This window comes from Camellia sinensis, chromosome 7 (assembly GCF_055761805.1).
Source record: "Camellia sinensis isolate YWXY chromosome 7, ASM5576180v1, whole genome shotgun sequence".
NCBI lineage: Eukaryota > Viridiplantae > Streptophyta > Magnoliopsida > Ericales > Theaceae > Camellia > Camellia sinensis.
This window is the reverse complement of record NC_138967.1, coordinates 198443380-198462001: the sequence shown is the minus strand read 5'-3', so window position 1 is coordinate 198462001 and position 18622 is coordinate 198443380.

Below are 18622 nucleotides of genomic sequence, written 5' to 3'. Positions count from 1 at the left end.
TTTCATAGCATTGTGCATACTAGGTTGTGTCTTAGATCGCATTCATGTATTTCCTCAGTTTGCGTACCCGTGTGCACGCATTTCGAGGCATCTCATTTTCATAGCATTGTGCATGCTAGGCTGTATCTTAGTTGCATTCATGCATGTCATGCATATTGCATTGTGTTCGGAATAGGAGTTAGCCCGGGCGCGGGAAACGAGGTGCGTTTCGTACTCCGAGTAACGGAACGCGTCTCAATTCCCCAGTCACCGACACTCCGGATCATCCATGATGGAGTTAGGTTTTGTTGTGTTTTCATGTACATTCATTCTACATTGAATTGCGCAATTCGGCTCCTCGGCCATCATGCATCGATATGCGTGATTGGTGGCACGAGGATCGAGGCATGCATATATTTGTGAAATACATTGCTATGCCCCTTTCCTGCTCTCTGTTGCAGCAAAAATCAAGAATCAGCAACTTTTCGAAGTTTGGCGCGCATTTCAAGTAAAAGTGCAAACAGAGGCTAATCGGGGCATCGCCATGGATTTCCGCGCAAAGGCAACCCGCACATGCATCATTCATCACCCGGAGAAGAGTCAAGGCAGTCCCTGGCTTGCATGCCAGTTTATTTATTTTTTTAGTTAATTCGTTAATTAATTAGGAATTTGTACATTATTTGGACTGTACTATTCTTTTATTCGGGACTGTATATTTATTCGGACCCTCCGAGCGAGGGCAAAACTGTAATAAGTGTGCGTGAGTGTGATGTATGTCTTCCAACCCCACGTCTTTCTTCCCTTTTATTTATCCGCTTATGATGGTTAGATTAGGGCATGTTTCAATTAGCATACAATATGACAGCATGTTTGCATTCATTCATTTGTATTGCATGCACCGGGCTCGGCGTATCATACTAACTGCATTGTATTTTCAATTCCAAGTTGAATACATGTTAGCTGTACCATTCCATATGCCATGTTTAGAATAGCCGAGCCTACTATAGTTGCATTTTGCATGTGTTGCATTAGGCATTTCTGTATGTTTAGGACCATGCATGATTTCTAACATAGTTTCTGTTTCGGCTTGGAGTACTCGGTAAGTTTTATACTTTAGCATCCTTGCATGCGTGTGAGTGACTGCCATGAATATCATGATTACCATGAGGCTATTTGCTTATGTGATATAACTGCCTGAATGCCTGTGGGTGAAGGTTGGGTTATTTGGATTGGAACAAATCATCAAATGTGTGTTTTAAGCCCACTAGATAGTGGCAAAAATCATGTTTTCTAAGCCCACCTGAGGGTGGCAAATCCACGTCTTAACCTACTTGCAAGTAGCACCATCAAACCATTTTCAAACAAACAAACATGAAATGTTTTGTTCCAATTCAGGCGATCCAGTCTATACTTGTATGCTGTGCGCATCACATAGTAATCTAGGCTAATAACCGGAATAAGAACACACAATGTTTTCAAAAATAGATATCATGGTTAGTAAAGGCCGATCTTTGATCGGGGGAGCGGGGGTGCTCACGAAGTGACCTTCCCCAATCGTACCCAAGTTCCCGAGCCGAGACAACTTTGGTGATGACGGACACGTGGCCTTTGGCACCGAGTCAGGGTTTCCTAAATTCCCCCATAAAAAATATTTAGGTGGCGACTCTGTATCTGGCAAAGCAGTCCATGTTTGGCACTTCTTTTCAAAAATCTGTTTCTCAAAACGATTTGCCGGATTTGGACTCTTTGGTTCAGATTAAGAACCGTGACAATTTGAGAGTCCGAGCTGTAGTGACCCCAAATGAACAGAACCGGACTTAATCCTCCCGGGGCGTTCGGGGACGTCTACAGTGTTTACCCTTAAACATGTGATACCCTTATGACGTGGTATTTTTAAAATATGAAATACTATATATATGATTTATTATTAATAGTTTCCTATTTACATAAAGTTCTAATATAATATAGCCAATAATGAACAATCCCATATCAATTAATCTAGCAATTTCCTTCCTACTCAAACCCATTTATTAAATTAAAATTAATTTTTTTTTTATTCTGAAATTTTTAAAAATAGATTTGTAATTATTTTTATTAGGTTCCCATAGCTATACAACAATTTTTTTTTTTTTTTTTTTGTATATTTGCTTATTGTTTAAAAATAATTTTATTAACTAATCAATTACATAAGTTAATAAATATTTATTTTTTACTATCTTATAATTTCATATTAGTGGAAATCTCAAGGAACAAAATAATATCAACTCAATCGGAGAGAAAGGATATTATGTCAAGTTACCCGAGGAAGTTGCCCGGCAAGAACACCGAAAAAGCCTGTTGTCCCTACCACCGTAAAGAGAAAAGATGCCTGCATGACTGAATGAAATCAAATTCATGGAGAATATAATATTTACGAATTATGATGGTTTAAATCTTGCAAAAATAAGAAAATAAAATCAAATGGAAGGCACAGGTGTCATCACATTCTACTCTTGATTCCCCAAAAATACAGAATGAAATTTATGCAATGGAATGTATGCTCTTTTATTGTTACAGGTTAAACAAAACATTTAGTGTAGGGCAACTTACATCATTTCTAACACTTGGGATTGTAAGGTTCTCCGCATTTTTAATTCCAAGAGTTGTCAGCTCCCGAAGAGAGGTCTGCCGCATAAATTTGAAACAGTTAAACTACATATTGTAAGACCAAGTACATTAATTACTGAAGTTTTCAAAGCAGTAAATAGATGTACATTATTTATGTACATTTACGCATAGATTCGTAGACGTGACTAATGTTTGAGTAGCACTTTCCCAAAACTTCACACTTGTTATGGACACTGACCATACGACGTGATACATATGGTTGAGAACTCCATTTGTTTTCCTAACCAACTTCACTCAGCTGATCAAGTGCCTCTTTCACAACATCACTGTCTTTCTGCAGCAAATCATAGAGTTACTTCAGTAAAACTTATGTGCATTGTGGTCAGAGACCAATTACAATTTTCCCACAGCTTGTTCTGCGAATCGCATAGCTTCATAGCATCACTGCCTGAAGCTTCAATAAACAGTAACAGTTTGCTGTTCAGCCATAATGTTTCAAAGCTTTTGACTATTATTTTCTGATAAGAAAAATTTTATTGACCCAAAAGTGATCCACCTAGAGGGGAAGAACATTATACACTCAACAGTGTTTACCCTATAGGATATATATCAAATGGCATGCACAAATCACCTTGGAACTAACATCGAATTACAAACATTGCTAATGGAGTAAACTAACATTGAATTATTAGCTATGGTTTTATGAAATTTGGAATCAAACTGAATCTTGAAAATATTGAAAGTTTTCAACCAAACTATAAAAATGGGATTCATTTCAATTTGGAACTACGATTTCTATAAACAAGTCATCATGCACAATATAATGACAACATTCTCAAATATCAGACAATATATAATCATTTTACAGATAATAATTATTTGAATAATTGTTTAAAATTAGTCTTATCATTATATAAGAACACACTTGTAAGAGAAGAGGGTTAAGGACTTATTTGCAAGAGAAAAGGGTTAAAAACTTATGAATATATAAGTGATATTGAGAAGATACTTAAGTGTATGACAAATAACAAATATATATATATATATATAAATAAATGGAACTAAATTTCAAATAAAAATCGTAACTATAAAATCATGGACCTAACTGTCAAGAACTACGATTGAATCGAACCGATTTGTGATTTTTTAAAAAAAACAAATTCTTTTACTTAATTCGAATTTGAGTCACACCATCGGAACATTTGGAACATTTTCGATACAAAAAACAGAGGCACATTTATAATGATAAGACTAAATCAAGAAAAGCATCCAAAATCAACAAGTGTGTTCAAAAAACAGAGGCACATTTCAAACATTTTCGAACCGATTTGGAACATTTCTCCAAAACAGAGGCACATTTAAACGATACAAAAAGAATCCAAATCCAAAATCCAAATGGACAATCCGCAATGTCAACCACACCCATTCACGAAGTCAGGAAAAGCCCTAAAAATTTGTGTACGAAATAAATGGAAAATGAAAGGACAAAAACATGTCAAACCCTAAAATTAATCGTCAGAGAAGGGGATGGGAGAGACATCGACAACCAGATAGAACCAGATTGACAGAGAGGGAGAGAGACGACAGAAACATACCTGCGACAGTGATGATCGCCGATTTGCAGTGGTGCTGGTGGCGAGTGACGGTGGCCTGCGACGGTGATGATCACCGGTGGTGAGCGACGGGTTTGGTAGGGACGGGTTTGGTATGTTGATGTCGGTGTGTGAGAGTGAGACAAAAGAGAACAAAAGACTCTGTGTGTAATATATATGTACTGGGCGCGAAAATTACTTATTTTCCCTCTAAAAAAAAATTTGAACATTTCGCGACTAAACGACAATTTGTCGCCAAAAATTGGTCGCCTAAAGATGCCTTTTTGGCTACTAAATTCAAAAATTCGTCGGCAATACTGAATATACAACAACTAACCCAAATTTGGTCATCAAAAAGTAATCACAAAAATGCCCTTTTTTAGGCGACAAAACTGTTTAGTCGCCAAATTAAACCATACGGCGACAAAATGAAATATTGGTAGCCTAAACTGGTGACAAACAACGACTAAAGGGAAATTTGGTCGCCAATGATACTATATGGCGACTAAAATACTTTAGTAGCTAAAAGGTTTCAATCAATGCCGACTGAAGCTAATATTTAGTCGATGAATGTCGTGTTTTTGGCGACTAAAATTGGTTTGGTCGCCAATTTTAGTCGCCAAACATGCATTTTCTTGTAATGTAAGGTGTCATGCACCAAAGGGGGCTCCGAATCCAGAGACTTTGTTTGGCCAATTGTGACATTCACGAAGGGTACTCCGAATCCGGAAACTTTAATCGGCCCTAAGGTGTCATGCACCAAAGGGGGCTCCGAATCCGGAAACTTTAATCGGCCCTAAGGTGTCATGCACCAAAGGGGGCTCCGAATCCGGAGACTTTGTTTGGCCAATCGTGATATCCACGAAGGGCGCTCCGAATCCGGAGACTTTGTTTGGCCAATCGTGATATCTACGAAGGCCGCTCCAAATCCGGAGTCTTAGTCGGTGCTAAGGTGTCATGCACCAAAAGGGGCTTTGAGAGATGAATGGAGCCACAAAGAAAAATGGTTTGCATTGCAGAAGTGATATATATACAAGTATCAAAGCCCACAGATCGAGTCAGTGATAGGGTTTTCATTAAGTCTCTGCTTATGCTGATTGGGGGGAGCCACGGATTTCTTCAATGCCATGGGCTGTCGGGAAGCGCACAAGCTGATGATAAGTGCTTGGAACAACCTTCATCATATGTATCCAGGTTCGCCCCATGATGACATTATACGGCGAAGGGAGCTTTACGACCAGGAATTCTACTTCAACCGTTCTGGAGCCCGCTTGAACAGGTAGTATGATCTTCCCTAACGGATATTTGGGATTCATATTAAAGCTGAACAATGGGTGAGGCACCGGAGACAGATCTGACTTGTTAAGGACGAGTTTGATGAAAGTTTGGTAGTACATAACCTCTGAAGTACTCCCCGGGTCTATGAGAATGCGTTCAATGGTGAACCGATTTATGCGTAATTTAATGACCAACGGATCAATGTGGGAAGCTGTTGTACCGCTAAGATCGGAGTCATTGTAAGTAATTGTCGAAGCTTCTTTGAGCCATTCAGTTGAAATACGTTACTTTTGGGGGATTGGATGCGATTAAATTGTGTGCACGGTTGGAGGTGCAGGCAGGCTGTAGATCATATGGATCACGCCAAGTGGAGGTGAGTCCTACCTCAAGGCCAGTGCCGTGGTTGGCTTTCCCTTTCTCACGTACTGTTGCAGTCAGCCGTCTTGCACCAGTTCTTCCAGGTGATCTTTTAATGCGTAACAACTCTCCGTTTCGTGGCCGTGATCTTTGTGATATTCGCACCGCCTATCATTTCTTCACATGTCGGGCGGCCCCACCATCTTTGACGACCATTTGAAGAATGAAAGGTGTTGGACTTTGGTCATTATTGCAGCGATTGGTTCTGACAACTTTGTGTACTTCTTGTTGGCACGTCTCGAATGCCTGCTGTCGACTTGCAATTTTTTATTCGTCTGGTGGGAGCATTGATCGCTTGATCGGCGAGTATCCCGCCTTTTGTCTCGTTTAGCGCGTTGCCGAGGCTCTGGGCTAGGAGGTGGTGCGGAACTTATTGGTTGAGCAATTTGAAGGGGGGCCGTTTTGTTAGACATTTGGCCGACTTTTATTCTCAAGGCATCATCTTCCACTTTGCAATACTCTTCAACTTTCTTCATCAACGCCCAGACTGTTTTCGGGGGTCTTCTGGTTAGGGAACTGCGAAGGGGACTATCAGGATGTAGTCCCATTTTGAAGGCGGTGATGGCCATGGAGTCGTTGCAAGCATCATCGACGAGGTTGAAACACTCCCAATAGCGCGCTGAATACGCTCTGGGCGTTTCTCCTGACTGAATCTGCATAGCCCAGAGAGAGTCGGCCTGTTTCGGCTGCACCTCGTTGGTGATGAACCTGGCCCTGAAGGATTTCTGTAATTGATGGAAGCTTTTGATCGAGGCCGGCTCCAACTTGTAATACCACCTGACAGTAACGGCCCCAGGCTGCTGGGGAATATTCGGCACATGAGGGCTTCGTTGTCTGCATGCAATGTCATGGCCTACTTGTAGTGACGGATATGATCAGTGGGGTCTGATTTTCCATCGTAAAGAGTGAATGACGGAGCTTTGAACTTCTTAGGCAGGGTCGCCTTTGCAATCCGTCGGACAAAAGGATTGTGCTGGTCCTCTTCGTCTAAACTGGTCCGCCTGCGCTTGTTCCTTGTATGCAGACTCTTTTCGGAGGAGCTGGAAGTTTTGGATTGTCCCTTCTTGTTGAGCTCCGTGATTAATGAGTTGGAGTCGCTATCGGTATCCTTTGGTCGGGCTTGAGGTCGTTGTCCACCGGCCCTCGGAGGTCGTTCGGGATCTTGGCGCATGGCTTCTCTCGATTTTGAGACTTCAAGGGCCAAATCTTGACGGAGACGTTCGTTTTCAGCAATCATGTTCTCCAGCCTTTGTTCATTCTGCTTTGCTTGTTCGATGATCGATTGCATTGTCTCTTGCGCTGAGGTCGTTGGTGAGTCGAAGTTCAAGGCGCGTCTTGCAGCGATGGTTTCTTTTCCGAGCATATTTGCTGGAATGAGATCATCTCCCTGTGCGGTCTTGTCAATGGCTACCGGAGGATCTTCAGTCACGCCTGCCATGGATGTATTTGAGTGTTCCCACAGAAGGCGCCAATTGTGGGGAAGTGGTTTGGAAATACTCTTCAGATCCTGGGAGACGCTAGCGATCCTCAGCTAGTCACTTGAAAAGATACAAGCACTTCGGTCGGGGGTGCCGGAATTAGCACTCCGACGGATAAGTTAGTTTAGATACTCAGGATAGCTTATTTGCTAAGTTTTATGAAGTGATTCTTACATACCTTTCTATAACCGTCGTTCCTGTATTTATACCTGTTCTTTTTTATCCTCGGGGCCAGGGCCTACTTTTTAATCATTGTCTTTTCTCTTATTCGGCCCTAAGGACTTACACTTTATTCGGCATATATATCCTATTCGGTTCCCCGCTCTCGTAGGATATAGCTGATTAATATCAGTCTTTCAAAGGTACACACCATCCGATCTTTCCATTATTCGGTCCCCACATGTATGTAGGGGATCAGGCGCGTAACCAGACTCAGTGATGATTGCCTGGAGATCTGTTCTGTCAGCTAACCATTGTGCCTCCCGAGGGGGTTTCCATTCTTGAATTGGTCAAGTTTTGTGAACTATGTTTAAAACCTTTGTTTTCTTTGGTTTAAGTCTGAATAGTTTTGTACACTCTGTATTTAGGGCTAAGTCCCTTTGACTGTATCTATATTGGTGACGTATGACTAACGTAAATATGACGTCACATATATGTATATAAGTTTTAAATTTTTTGTCCCATATATGTCTGCACAGCTCTATGGACATTGTATTTGATATTTGCTTCTGCTAGTCCCTTAATTTTGTATAATCTGTTCAAAGGCATTCGGTAATCTCAAGATTACTGGCCGGTTACAATACTAAACCTATATGGGCAGGTTTTGGTCGTGACAATATGTGTAGGTAGTATTTTTTTGTTTCTTAGGTAGGACATTCTAAGGTTTACTTTTATTAAAAAAAAAAAAAAAAAAGACACATCAGTATGCATTTTTCATTTTTGGTCGTGATAATATATACATAGAGTTCTACACAAATCCAAACCCAATTTAAATTATACTTATAGCGATCCCGGTTTTCCCTTTCCTTATTTATTGTATTCCGGACTTAGGTTCCGTGGAGTTGATGGTTGTATGTCTTGTTGTCATCCTTTAGTTCCCTATGTTTGAGTTTTAGGATGTGTTGGGCGTGTTTCGAACAGGTGGGTTGAGCCTTAGTTCAAATTCTTGTTGCCCAGTTTTTGAGTGGTCTGCTCGAGCGGGTACTTGTGCGCTAGAGCGGAGATTCCATACCTCCAGCATTTCGTGCCTCTGCAAAAGTACTGCAGGCTTGTTTTTCACACTCGAGCGGGTTTCCCTACGCTCAAGTGGGTCGCGCTCGAGCGGGCCTTTTGGGGCTCGAGCCGATGTTCACTGTCTGAGAAAATATTGGTAGGGGAGAATCCACGCTCGAGCGGACTGGTTTTCGCGCTCGAGCGAATGTGTTTTATTTATGTGTCTTGGAGCTCGAGCGGGCCTTCTTGCGCTTGAGCGGGTCCAGTTTTTGTGCTTGACGCTCGAGCGTCCTATTATCTGCTTGAGCGGGTCAAGCGTATATCAGTTGGCAGCTGGGCATTTTTGAATCACTTTTCACTTTTCATTCTCTCTCTTACTTTCCCAAAAAAAACCAATTTTGAGAGCTCCTCTCTCTAGAAAATGCCTTCTCTCTAGGGATTGATCTAGCTAGAGTGACCTACTCTCCTAGTGCCTTTGTAAAAAGTGTGTTGATCGTCGAGGGCTTCGTTTTGATTCGAAAAGTTTGGAGTTTGGAGCATTTTCGATTTCTTCATCTTCTCCGTTTAAGCTCTAACTTTGAGGTAGGGATATCCTACTCCATCTTATGAGCTTTGTCTTTAAATTTTAGCATTTTGATATGCTGGGGATTGTTGGGTAATTTTGAGAAGGTTTTGGGGTCTTTGTGTAATTTTCAAAAGATGAGGTTTCAAACATATAAACCTTTATGTATGTAATACATTGGAAGATGGACTTGGTGTTGGATTATTGATGAAAAAATGGAACCTTAGGGTTTGTATTGTAAATATGAGAAAAAGCCCTAATTGTTATGATAAATTAATTCGTATAATTAATTTTGGGAAATGAGAAATTGAATAGGAAATATTCAAATTGGAAAGGTATGGGATTAAAGGGTGTAGTTGGATTAATTTATCGCTCACCTAGGCAAAATGTTGATATTTTATCCATTTGGTGCATTTATTTTCTGTTTAGAAATAACTGCTTTGGGCTATCGGTAGAGGATAGTCTTGATTGTTGTAGACAATGCATGATGATTAGGCAAACTAAAACTAATCAATTGAATGTGTCATCGAATATGACTGTGGAATAATACATTAACCTTATGTAATGATTGATTATGTATATGATCTGTGTTTATATACATTGTGTTGTATGGTAGGAGATAGGGGATGTACTCCACGGTTTAGGAGAAGACAGGGGATGGACCTCTAAACCGGAAATTGTTTGACATTGATACAACACTAAAATGTGTATCATTTGTGAAGTATGGAAGCGTTTCGTTATATTGATACAACACTACAATGTGTATCATTTGTGAAGCATGGAAGTGATTTTATGTATTATTGATACAACACCAAAGTGTGTATCCATCTTGAATTTCGAGAGTATTGTGGTAGTGAGCTATAATATCATTAAATTATTTGGCCAAGTTCTGAGTCTTGTTTTCAAACTTAAAAATAAGAAATGGAAACTGAAATGTAACATGGACATGATTGTCATGAAACCGTAATATGATATAAGTTGGAATTTAGGTGTGGACCATCTATTGAATGCTATTATTTTAGTCATTGTTTATGCTTGGTTTAGTATATTTCTACTGGGCTGTGGCTCACCCTATATGGGACATCATTTTCAGGTACAGGTAGCATGCCACCTCCAAGGACGTAGCTTAGGAGGCTTGAGACTATTGGACTATTTTGTGTTTTTGGTTGTATTACATGTATATCAAGCCAAGGGCTTATTTTTGTGTAGAGTTAGTACTCTCTTATTGTAACCATGTGTTGGCTTGGAAAGTTGCAAGCCCATAGGGCATTTACTTTTGATGTCAACATGTAATACATTTTGTAAGAATACTCTGATGTTTGTAATATATTATCTCTTTCCAGTATCTTGAATGTATGATATTGCGGGTTTATTTTGAGGGCGTTACAATACTAACGTACAAAAGCCAAAAAGTCTAAAAGTCCATACTATTTGAGGGAAGCCTAGAAGGCAAAATTATTATTTTGCCCTTTGAATTCAACTACCTAAAAGTCAAAAAGTTAAAATTCAAAAAGTCAACAAGGGTAGAATGGTCATTTTAATTTTACTACAATATTTTATTACACATTTTTTCGTAAAAAGTCAAAAAGTTTTCTCAAACATACATCTTTTTTTTTTCTCTACTTTTTTAGCCAAAAAGTCAAAAAGTGCACTTATATAGCACATCCCAAACAACCCCTATGAACTTTATTCGAGAAATATTTCTTTTTCATATATTTTTGAAGAATCTTGGATTTACTGCTTGAGTTACTTTTTAGTTCTTTTATATTTTGATATCATATTACAGATGATTAATCGCTTCACATACTGAGATGTATCTATCGTTTGGATGTTTTCATTTATTTTTATTTTTTTTTTGGTTTTAGATGCTGTTATGAGATTATTTCTTGATTTGCCGTTGTTGAATTTATTGTATGTAGTTGATATTTTAATTTAATTAAGAGTATTTATTTTACAATTTTTATATTTATTTTTTTCAATAAATTTTATATAGTTTCTATTTATACATTTTTTTTTCAAATGAATATAAAAAAAATCAAATAATTAGAATACTTTTAATTTAATGTTACTAATTCTTCTTCTAATTTAACTATTATTTTTAATATCAAAATGAGTATTTGTTTTACTATCTTATAATTTAATATATATCATACAAAATTATTATTTGATACTCATATTTATATTATTAAAAGTAGTGTTTTTCTTTTATTTAGGTGACACATTCTAAAGACATACTTTTTTCTAAAAAAGTCACACCAGCATGTTTTTTTCATTTATATATAAAGTTCTACGCAAATTCAATTTCAATTATAATAACCAATTTTATATGGACTCTATTTGAGAAATACTTATTTTTCATATATTTTTATATAGTTTATATTTTAAATTAGTTATTATGATACACAAATAAATAAATAAGATAAAATTTGCTGAATTATGTCCATCGCATGAATTAAATTATTTTTTTTATATTTTATATTTTTTTCTATCTTATTGTTATCTTAATATTAATTTATATTTAATTTTTTTATTTTAACATGAAATTATTTATTACAAAAAAAATTTATATTTAATTTAAATTTTATATAACTATATACAATATGTATGAATAATTCAAAAATAATATTAAAGAAAAAATTAATACTCTACATAATTAATTTATGAATTTTATTTTTAATCCAATCACAATATATTTATAATTAGTCTTTTAAATAAATTTTGTGTAGTTCTATTAATACATGCACCCCTAAGCTTTTCTTAAAATACAGATCGCCCCCTATGGTTTGAAAAATTACAAATACTTCTTATTAGAATTTTTTATTTAACAAGATTAATTAAAAAAATGAAATTCATAATTTCCCTCCTATATAATAATAAAATTACCTAAATTATTAATTGAAACATATTTTTAACATCATTAAAAACTGTTAATTGACTTGATGATTTATTAATAAAAGAGCTGATTTGTTATGAAATTAGAAACTTCAGGGGGTGGAATGTAATTTTCAAAACCACAAGGGGCGATTCATATTTGAATCAAACCTCAGGAGGTGTATTTGTAATTTACCCTTGTTATAAGTAATTAGAATCACTTTTAGTTTATGTTACTAATTCTTTTTCTAATTTAACTATTATTTTTAATGTCAAAATGAGTGTTTATTTTACTATCTTATAATTTAATATATATCATATAAAATCATTATATGATAATTACACTTTTATAACACAACAGTTATAAAATGATCAAAATAAGCAAATAATTTAACTAAATTTATTATATATAAGTATTCAACTAACACTTTTATAGAACGGTAATGCTAAAATTATTAACATAAATAATTAAAATTAAAATTAAAATTTTATTTCAAATTAAAATTAATATTATTTTTTTGTAAGACATATCATAATATAAAATATCATTACATTGATTGAAGTTGATTCCATTGTGATTTTATGTCAAACATCATATTTCTAGAAGTGATTTATATACACATATAACATCCAATTTGGTATTTATTGATTAAAATAATGGAACTCAATACTTTTTTGTTAAGTTTTTAGAAGATAAATTGACAAATGTCAAATGATAAATAGTGTGGAGTATTACTTTAAAGAATAATGATACATCGAAAATGATTGTGTATATATAAGGTACCTATTGATGTGTCTTGAATAATTTTTAAATAAAAATTTTCAATTTAGAATATGTCACCCAAATAAAGGAAAAACACTACTTATATGTGTGTGTGTGTGTGTGTGTGTGAGAAAGATAATTAATCAGAATCTCTTTGAGAACATAAATTATTAAGGTTATAGATGTCATGACCCGCTCCCCGTACCCAAGGGTAAAGCATCATGATGGCTAGTAACTGAAGTTACCTCCGACCAATTCTTGAACAAATTAATAAACACGAGCGGAAATAATATTGAAGTTCGGGTATCAGAATAATCATTGGAGCTTCTATTTTTATTATAAAATTTATTAATCAAAAAGACCAATATTTACATATAAAAATATCATAAAAGTGTTGTGTGTGTCTATTTCGCAGCCCCGCGTCTAAGATTTTCCAAAAACTGTTTCTAAATTTCATTGTTTCCTAACAATTGGTAAACCGCTATAAGTACATGGTAGAGTGAGAAATATTATGCCAAGAGTATAAGGGATACAAAATAACCAGGGATAGTTATGTAACTAAAATACTTAAGATAATTTAGTCTGAACAAATAATCATTTAAGTAGCAAAATTGAGATTATGTAAATAAATAACCATAACCACGGTACCGAATAAAACAGAACAAAGGTCACAGGAGTGACAGTCAAAACAGAGGTACGGATTTCAAAGGTGGTTCGTACGGATTATAGAGGTGGCTCCCACGATAGTGTAGTACTTATCTCTGCACAAAGCAGAGGTCAATAGATCCATGACAATAGAGGGTCACAAAGTGATCAAACAGAGGCCAATGGTTATTTAAGTCTCTCAAGGCTTGGGACTCCCGTGGTGGTACTTACAAAACATAATTGTTTATAAGGTCATTTTCAAATATTTTTTAAAATATAAACAAACATATCCATGTGTTTCATTTTAACAAATAGAGTTCATAAATTAATCCACGTAATTGAAATATTAATATAATTTATAATAATTTATAAAACATAACTTGTATAAAATAAATATGGTAAGGCAAATCATACATAAAATATATTATAGTGACTCAAGTTATAATATAAATCACATTAAAATTAATACCTCACTCTTTCTTTCTACTACTAAAGACCCTTTTATCTTCCAGTTATTTCTTCCTCTTTTCTTAGTTTCTTTTCCTTTCATTTTCTTTCCTTTTTCTCTCCTGAGCTACTCCCCCCTCCTTTATATAGAAAGAGAACTGTAGGCACCGAGCCACGCAGCTGCCCACGTGTCACATTCCTATTAATATGCCATTAATTCATGCTTAGCTCTTAACTTTAGGTTCAATTTCTAAATCTAAATTATATATATATATATATATTTTCCTGATAATCTCATTTATAATTAAATAATGAGAATATAAAATTTAAGGGACAATTTAAATTTTCAGATTGTTACAATCGTTCCTCCTTTTAAAATTTCGTCCTCGAAATTTGTTATATATGTAATTTATCCGCTGCGCACTCTGATAAATATATATATAAATATATAAATAAATTTGATGATTAATCTGAGAATAAATTTGATGATTAATTATCTTAAAAAAATTACCAAAAATAACTCACTATTTATTTGTCAAAAACTGTGTTGAGTCAAAATGAGAAACAATGGGTGACTTTAAAAACTTTTCATTAGTTTTGTTGCCAGAAAAAATAAAATAAAATAAAATGAGAACATAATTAAACAAGCGACTGGAAGTGAAATGACAAAATTATATGCAGGATTTGGAGGAATTTGAGATGAACTCCAATTTTTTTTATCCCTGAACTTTCCACTGACGGCAAATAGTTTCAAAATTAGTATCTTTATAATTTGAACACACTTTTAAAAAGTCGAAATGAATTTTTTTTTTTGAATACTGAACTAGAAATTATATATATTTAATTATATTATAATTTTGGTGGGTGCTTGAGCCTGACACCTCTTTTGTTTCTTTTCCTTCTTTCGCTATAACAAATATAAATTATATCTAATATTCTTCACAAATTATGCACACACACAAAAAAAATTTAATATATATATATATATATAATTATATAAAATTATAATATAATTAAATTAACTAACAAAATATAATATTTAGGTACTAATTACCGTTATCCTACTTCTTAAGTGTGCATGTGTCCTATTCTCCAATGATGATTTATTTATTTATTTGTTTTTATAAACCTTTGCTCTGATACCATTTGTTACGGCTCGCTCCCCGTACTTAAGGGTTAAGCATCGTGATGGCCAGTAACTGAAGTTACCTTAGGCCAATTCTTGAACAAATTAATAAATACGAGCGGAAATAATATTTAAGTGAGGGTACCGGCATAATCATCAGAGCTTCTATTTTTATTAAAAAATTTATTGATCAAAAAGACCGATATTTACATATAAAAATATCATAAAAGTGCTATGTATGTCTATTTCCCACCCCCGCATCTAAGACTTTTCAAAAGCTATTTCTGAATTGTATTGTTTCCTAAAAATTGGTAAATCGCTATAAGCACATGGTAGAGTGAGAAATATTATGCCAAGAGTATAAGGGATACAAAATAACCATGGATAGTTATGTAACTAAAATATTTAAGATAACTTGGTCTGAACAAATAATCATTTAAGTAGCAAAACTGAGATTATGTAAATAAATAACCATAACCACGGTATCGAACAAAACAGAACAGAGGTCACATGAATGACAGTCATAACAGAGATACGGATTCAAGAGGTGGCTCGTACGGATTATAGAGGTGGCTCCCACAACAGTGTAGCACTTATCTCCGCACAGCACTTTGTTCTGCACAGAGCAGAGGTCAATAGATCCATGACAATAGAGGGTATAACGATCCCGGTTTTCCCTCTCATGTTTACTGTATTCCGGACTCGGTTCCGTTGATAGTTGTTATTGTCTGTATTTCATTTTCGTCCTTTAACTCTTTGCATTTGAGTTTAGAATTGTCTTGGGCGTGTTTCAAACAGGTTGGTTGAGCTTTTGTCCCAACTCTTGTTGCCCAGATTTTTAATGATCCACTCGAGCGGGTCTTCTTGCACTCGAACGGAGTTTGCATACCTTCAGTAGTTTGTTCGTCTGCAAAAATACTACAGATGTAAAAAAATCAGCTCGAGCGGGTGTTCGATGTCTGTAAAAGTACTGGAAAAGTGTAATCTACGCTCGAGCGGGTGTTCCTTTGCGCTTGAGCGGGTGGAGTTTTGTAGTTGTGTCTTGGCGCTCGAGCGGGTATTCTTGAGCTCGAGCGGGTCCAGTTTTTGTGTTTGACGCTCGAGCGTCCTATTCTCCGCTCGAGCGGGTCATATGTATATCAGTTGGCAGCTGGGTCATTTTAGATCACTTTTTCAACTCTCACTCTCTCTCTTACTTTTCAAAAACCTATTTTAAGAGCTTCTCTCACTACATTTCACCTTCTCTCTAAGGTTTGATCTAGTTCTAGTGTGTTTCTAGCCTTGTCCCTTTGTAAAAGGTGTAGAGCTTGGCTTGGGCTACCTATCAATTCGAAAATCTTAGGATTTGGAGCATTTTCGATTTTCTTCACCTCTTCCTTTGAGCTCCGAATTTGAGGTAGGGATAACTACTCATTTTTATGATCTTTGATATAAACTTTTAGTCACTTTGATATGATGTTGAAGTTGGGTAACTATGGGTGTTAGGGTTTCAATTGTTTAAGAGAGGTTTTGTTCTTTGGGCCATTGCATGTGTATTTTGGGTCTCAAGTGAGGTCATTGTTGATAATCGAGCCTTTTGGTCAATGTTGAGAAAGAGGGGAGAAAGCCCTAATTTTTGTTATGAATTAATTTATATAATAAATTTGGGAATGTTATGGAAATATGAAGTTGAGTTGGGAATAATGAAATTGGCTCATTATGTAGTAGAATGGTGGAGTTGGACTTAATAATCACTCACCTTTGAGAATTATTGATAATTTATCTGTTGGTGCGTTTATTATTTGTTTAGAAATAACTACTTTAGGCTATCAGTGGAGGATAGTCTTGATTGTTGTAGACACTGCATGATGATTAGGTGAATTAAAACTAATCAATTTGAGTATGTCATTGAGTATGACGGTTGGAATAATACAACGAATATGTGTATTGATTGGTCATTGGATATGATGAGTATTTGTATACATGGGTGCCGAATCCCGCGGATGAAATTTTCGTAAAATGACAATTCGAAAATAATTATACATGGGTGCCGAATCCCACGGATGAAATTTTCGTAAAATGGAAATTCGAAAATATCTATACATGGGTGCCGAGTCCCACGGATGAAATTTCCGTAAAATGGTCACAAGAAAATAATTACACATGGGTGCCGAATCCCGTGGACGCCATTTCCGTGAAATGGCAGTTTGAAATATTGTTGGCATGAGATGTAGTCTCATTTAAGTTGTTTGACCAGGTTCTGAGCCGTGCTTACAAGTTGAGAATTGGTTAAGTAAAGGATTATGGAACTGGATTGTACTGTATGTTGGTTTTTATGAGTTAAACATTTATCAAGTGCTAATGTTTTAGTTATTGCTCATACTATGTTTAGCATATCTCTACTGGGCGTTGGCTCACCCTATTTGGGACATCATTTTCAGGTGCAGGTGACATGCCACCTCCAAGGACATAGCTTGGGAGGCTTAGTGGCTGAGAGACCTTTTTGATTACTTTTTGTACTACATGTATATCAAGCTAAGGGCTTATTTTGTATAGAGTTAGTACTCTCTTTTTTGTAACCAAGTGTTGACTTGGAAAGTTGTAAGCCCGTAGGGCATTTACTTTTGTTGTCAACATGTAATACATTCTGTAAGAATACTCTGATTTATGAAATGTGATATCCCTTTCTTGTATCATGGATGTTTGTTTTTGGGTTTTTTTTTTAGGGCGTTACAACTTGGTATCAGAGCGTATCGAGTTTGAATACTTTAGGTACATGAGAAGTGATTAGTATCACAATGGGTTTGTCTCGCTTGTTAGAGACTTAAATGTAGTGTTATGTGCTTATGTGATAACATGTTTATGTGGCTATATGGGTATGGGATTTAGTTTCTAGGATGTTGATTGGATCCTTGGGTTTCTGTGAGTCTTGTTGGAAAAGCACTTGATCAATGCTGTTTCTAACCGGAACTCTAGTAACGCCTTGGGACTATCATTATCCAGAAATGAAATTCGTAAGTGCTTATGTGATTATGTGCTTACGTGGAGTGAATTACAGTTGTCCATTGCATTAGGACGCGAGTGTTATAGCTTCGGCACATTTGTGAATGTGCTAATGTTCTTCGTTACCTTTATTAGGATGTCAGGATGAGGACATGGTGGTAGGCGAGGTAGGCCTAGGAGGCAGGAGATGCCTATACCGGATGAGATTCCGGCGCAGTAGGAGGGTGTTGGTCAGGCCAATGTGGCCGAGCCAATAGGTCAGCAGGCCATGGGCGCCTTAGCCCGCGAGATAGCAGGAGCTTTGAGGGAATCCATGGGCATTCTCAGAGCTGAGAATCAAGTCCCAACCCAGGTTGTTGATGCAGGGCCTTCTTTTCTAAAGAGGGAGTTCTTCCGGTCAAACCCGGATGAGTTTGTCGGTGATCCGAAAGAGCCACTTAAGGCTGATGAGTGGTTGGAACAGATGACTAAGACATTTGAGATGCTTGGCATCGAAGACGGGGCATTGAAGGTGACCTTGGCATCTTTCCAGCTTAAGGGGGATGCGGGTCAGTGGTGGAAGTTCATGAGGGGTCGTATTGGTGGCACATGGGATGAGGCCTTTGTAGATGTTTTCCAGGAGAAGTTCTTATCTCCAGCTGTCAGGGAGAAGCTGACGGACCA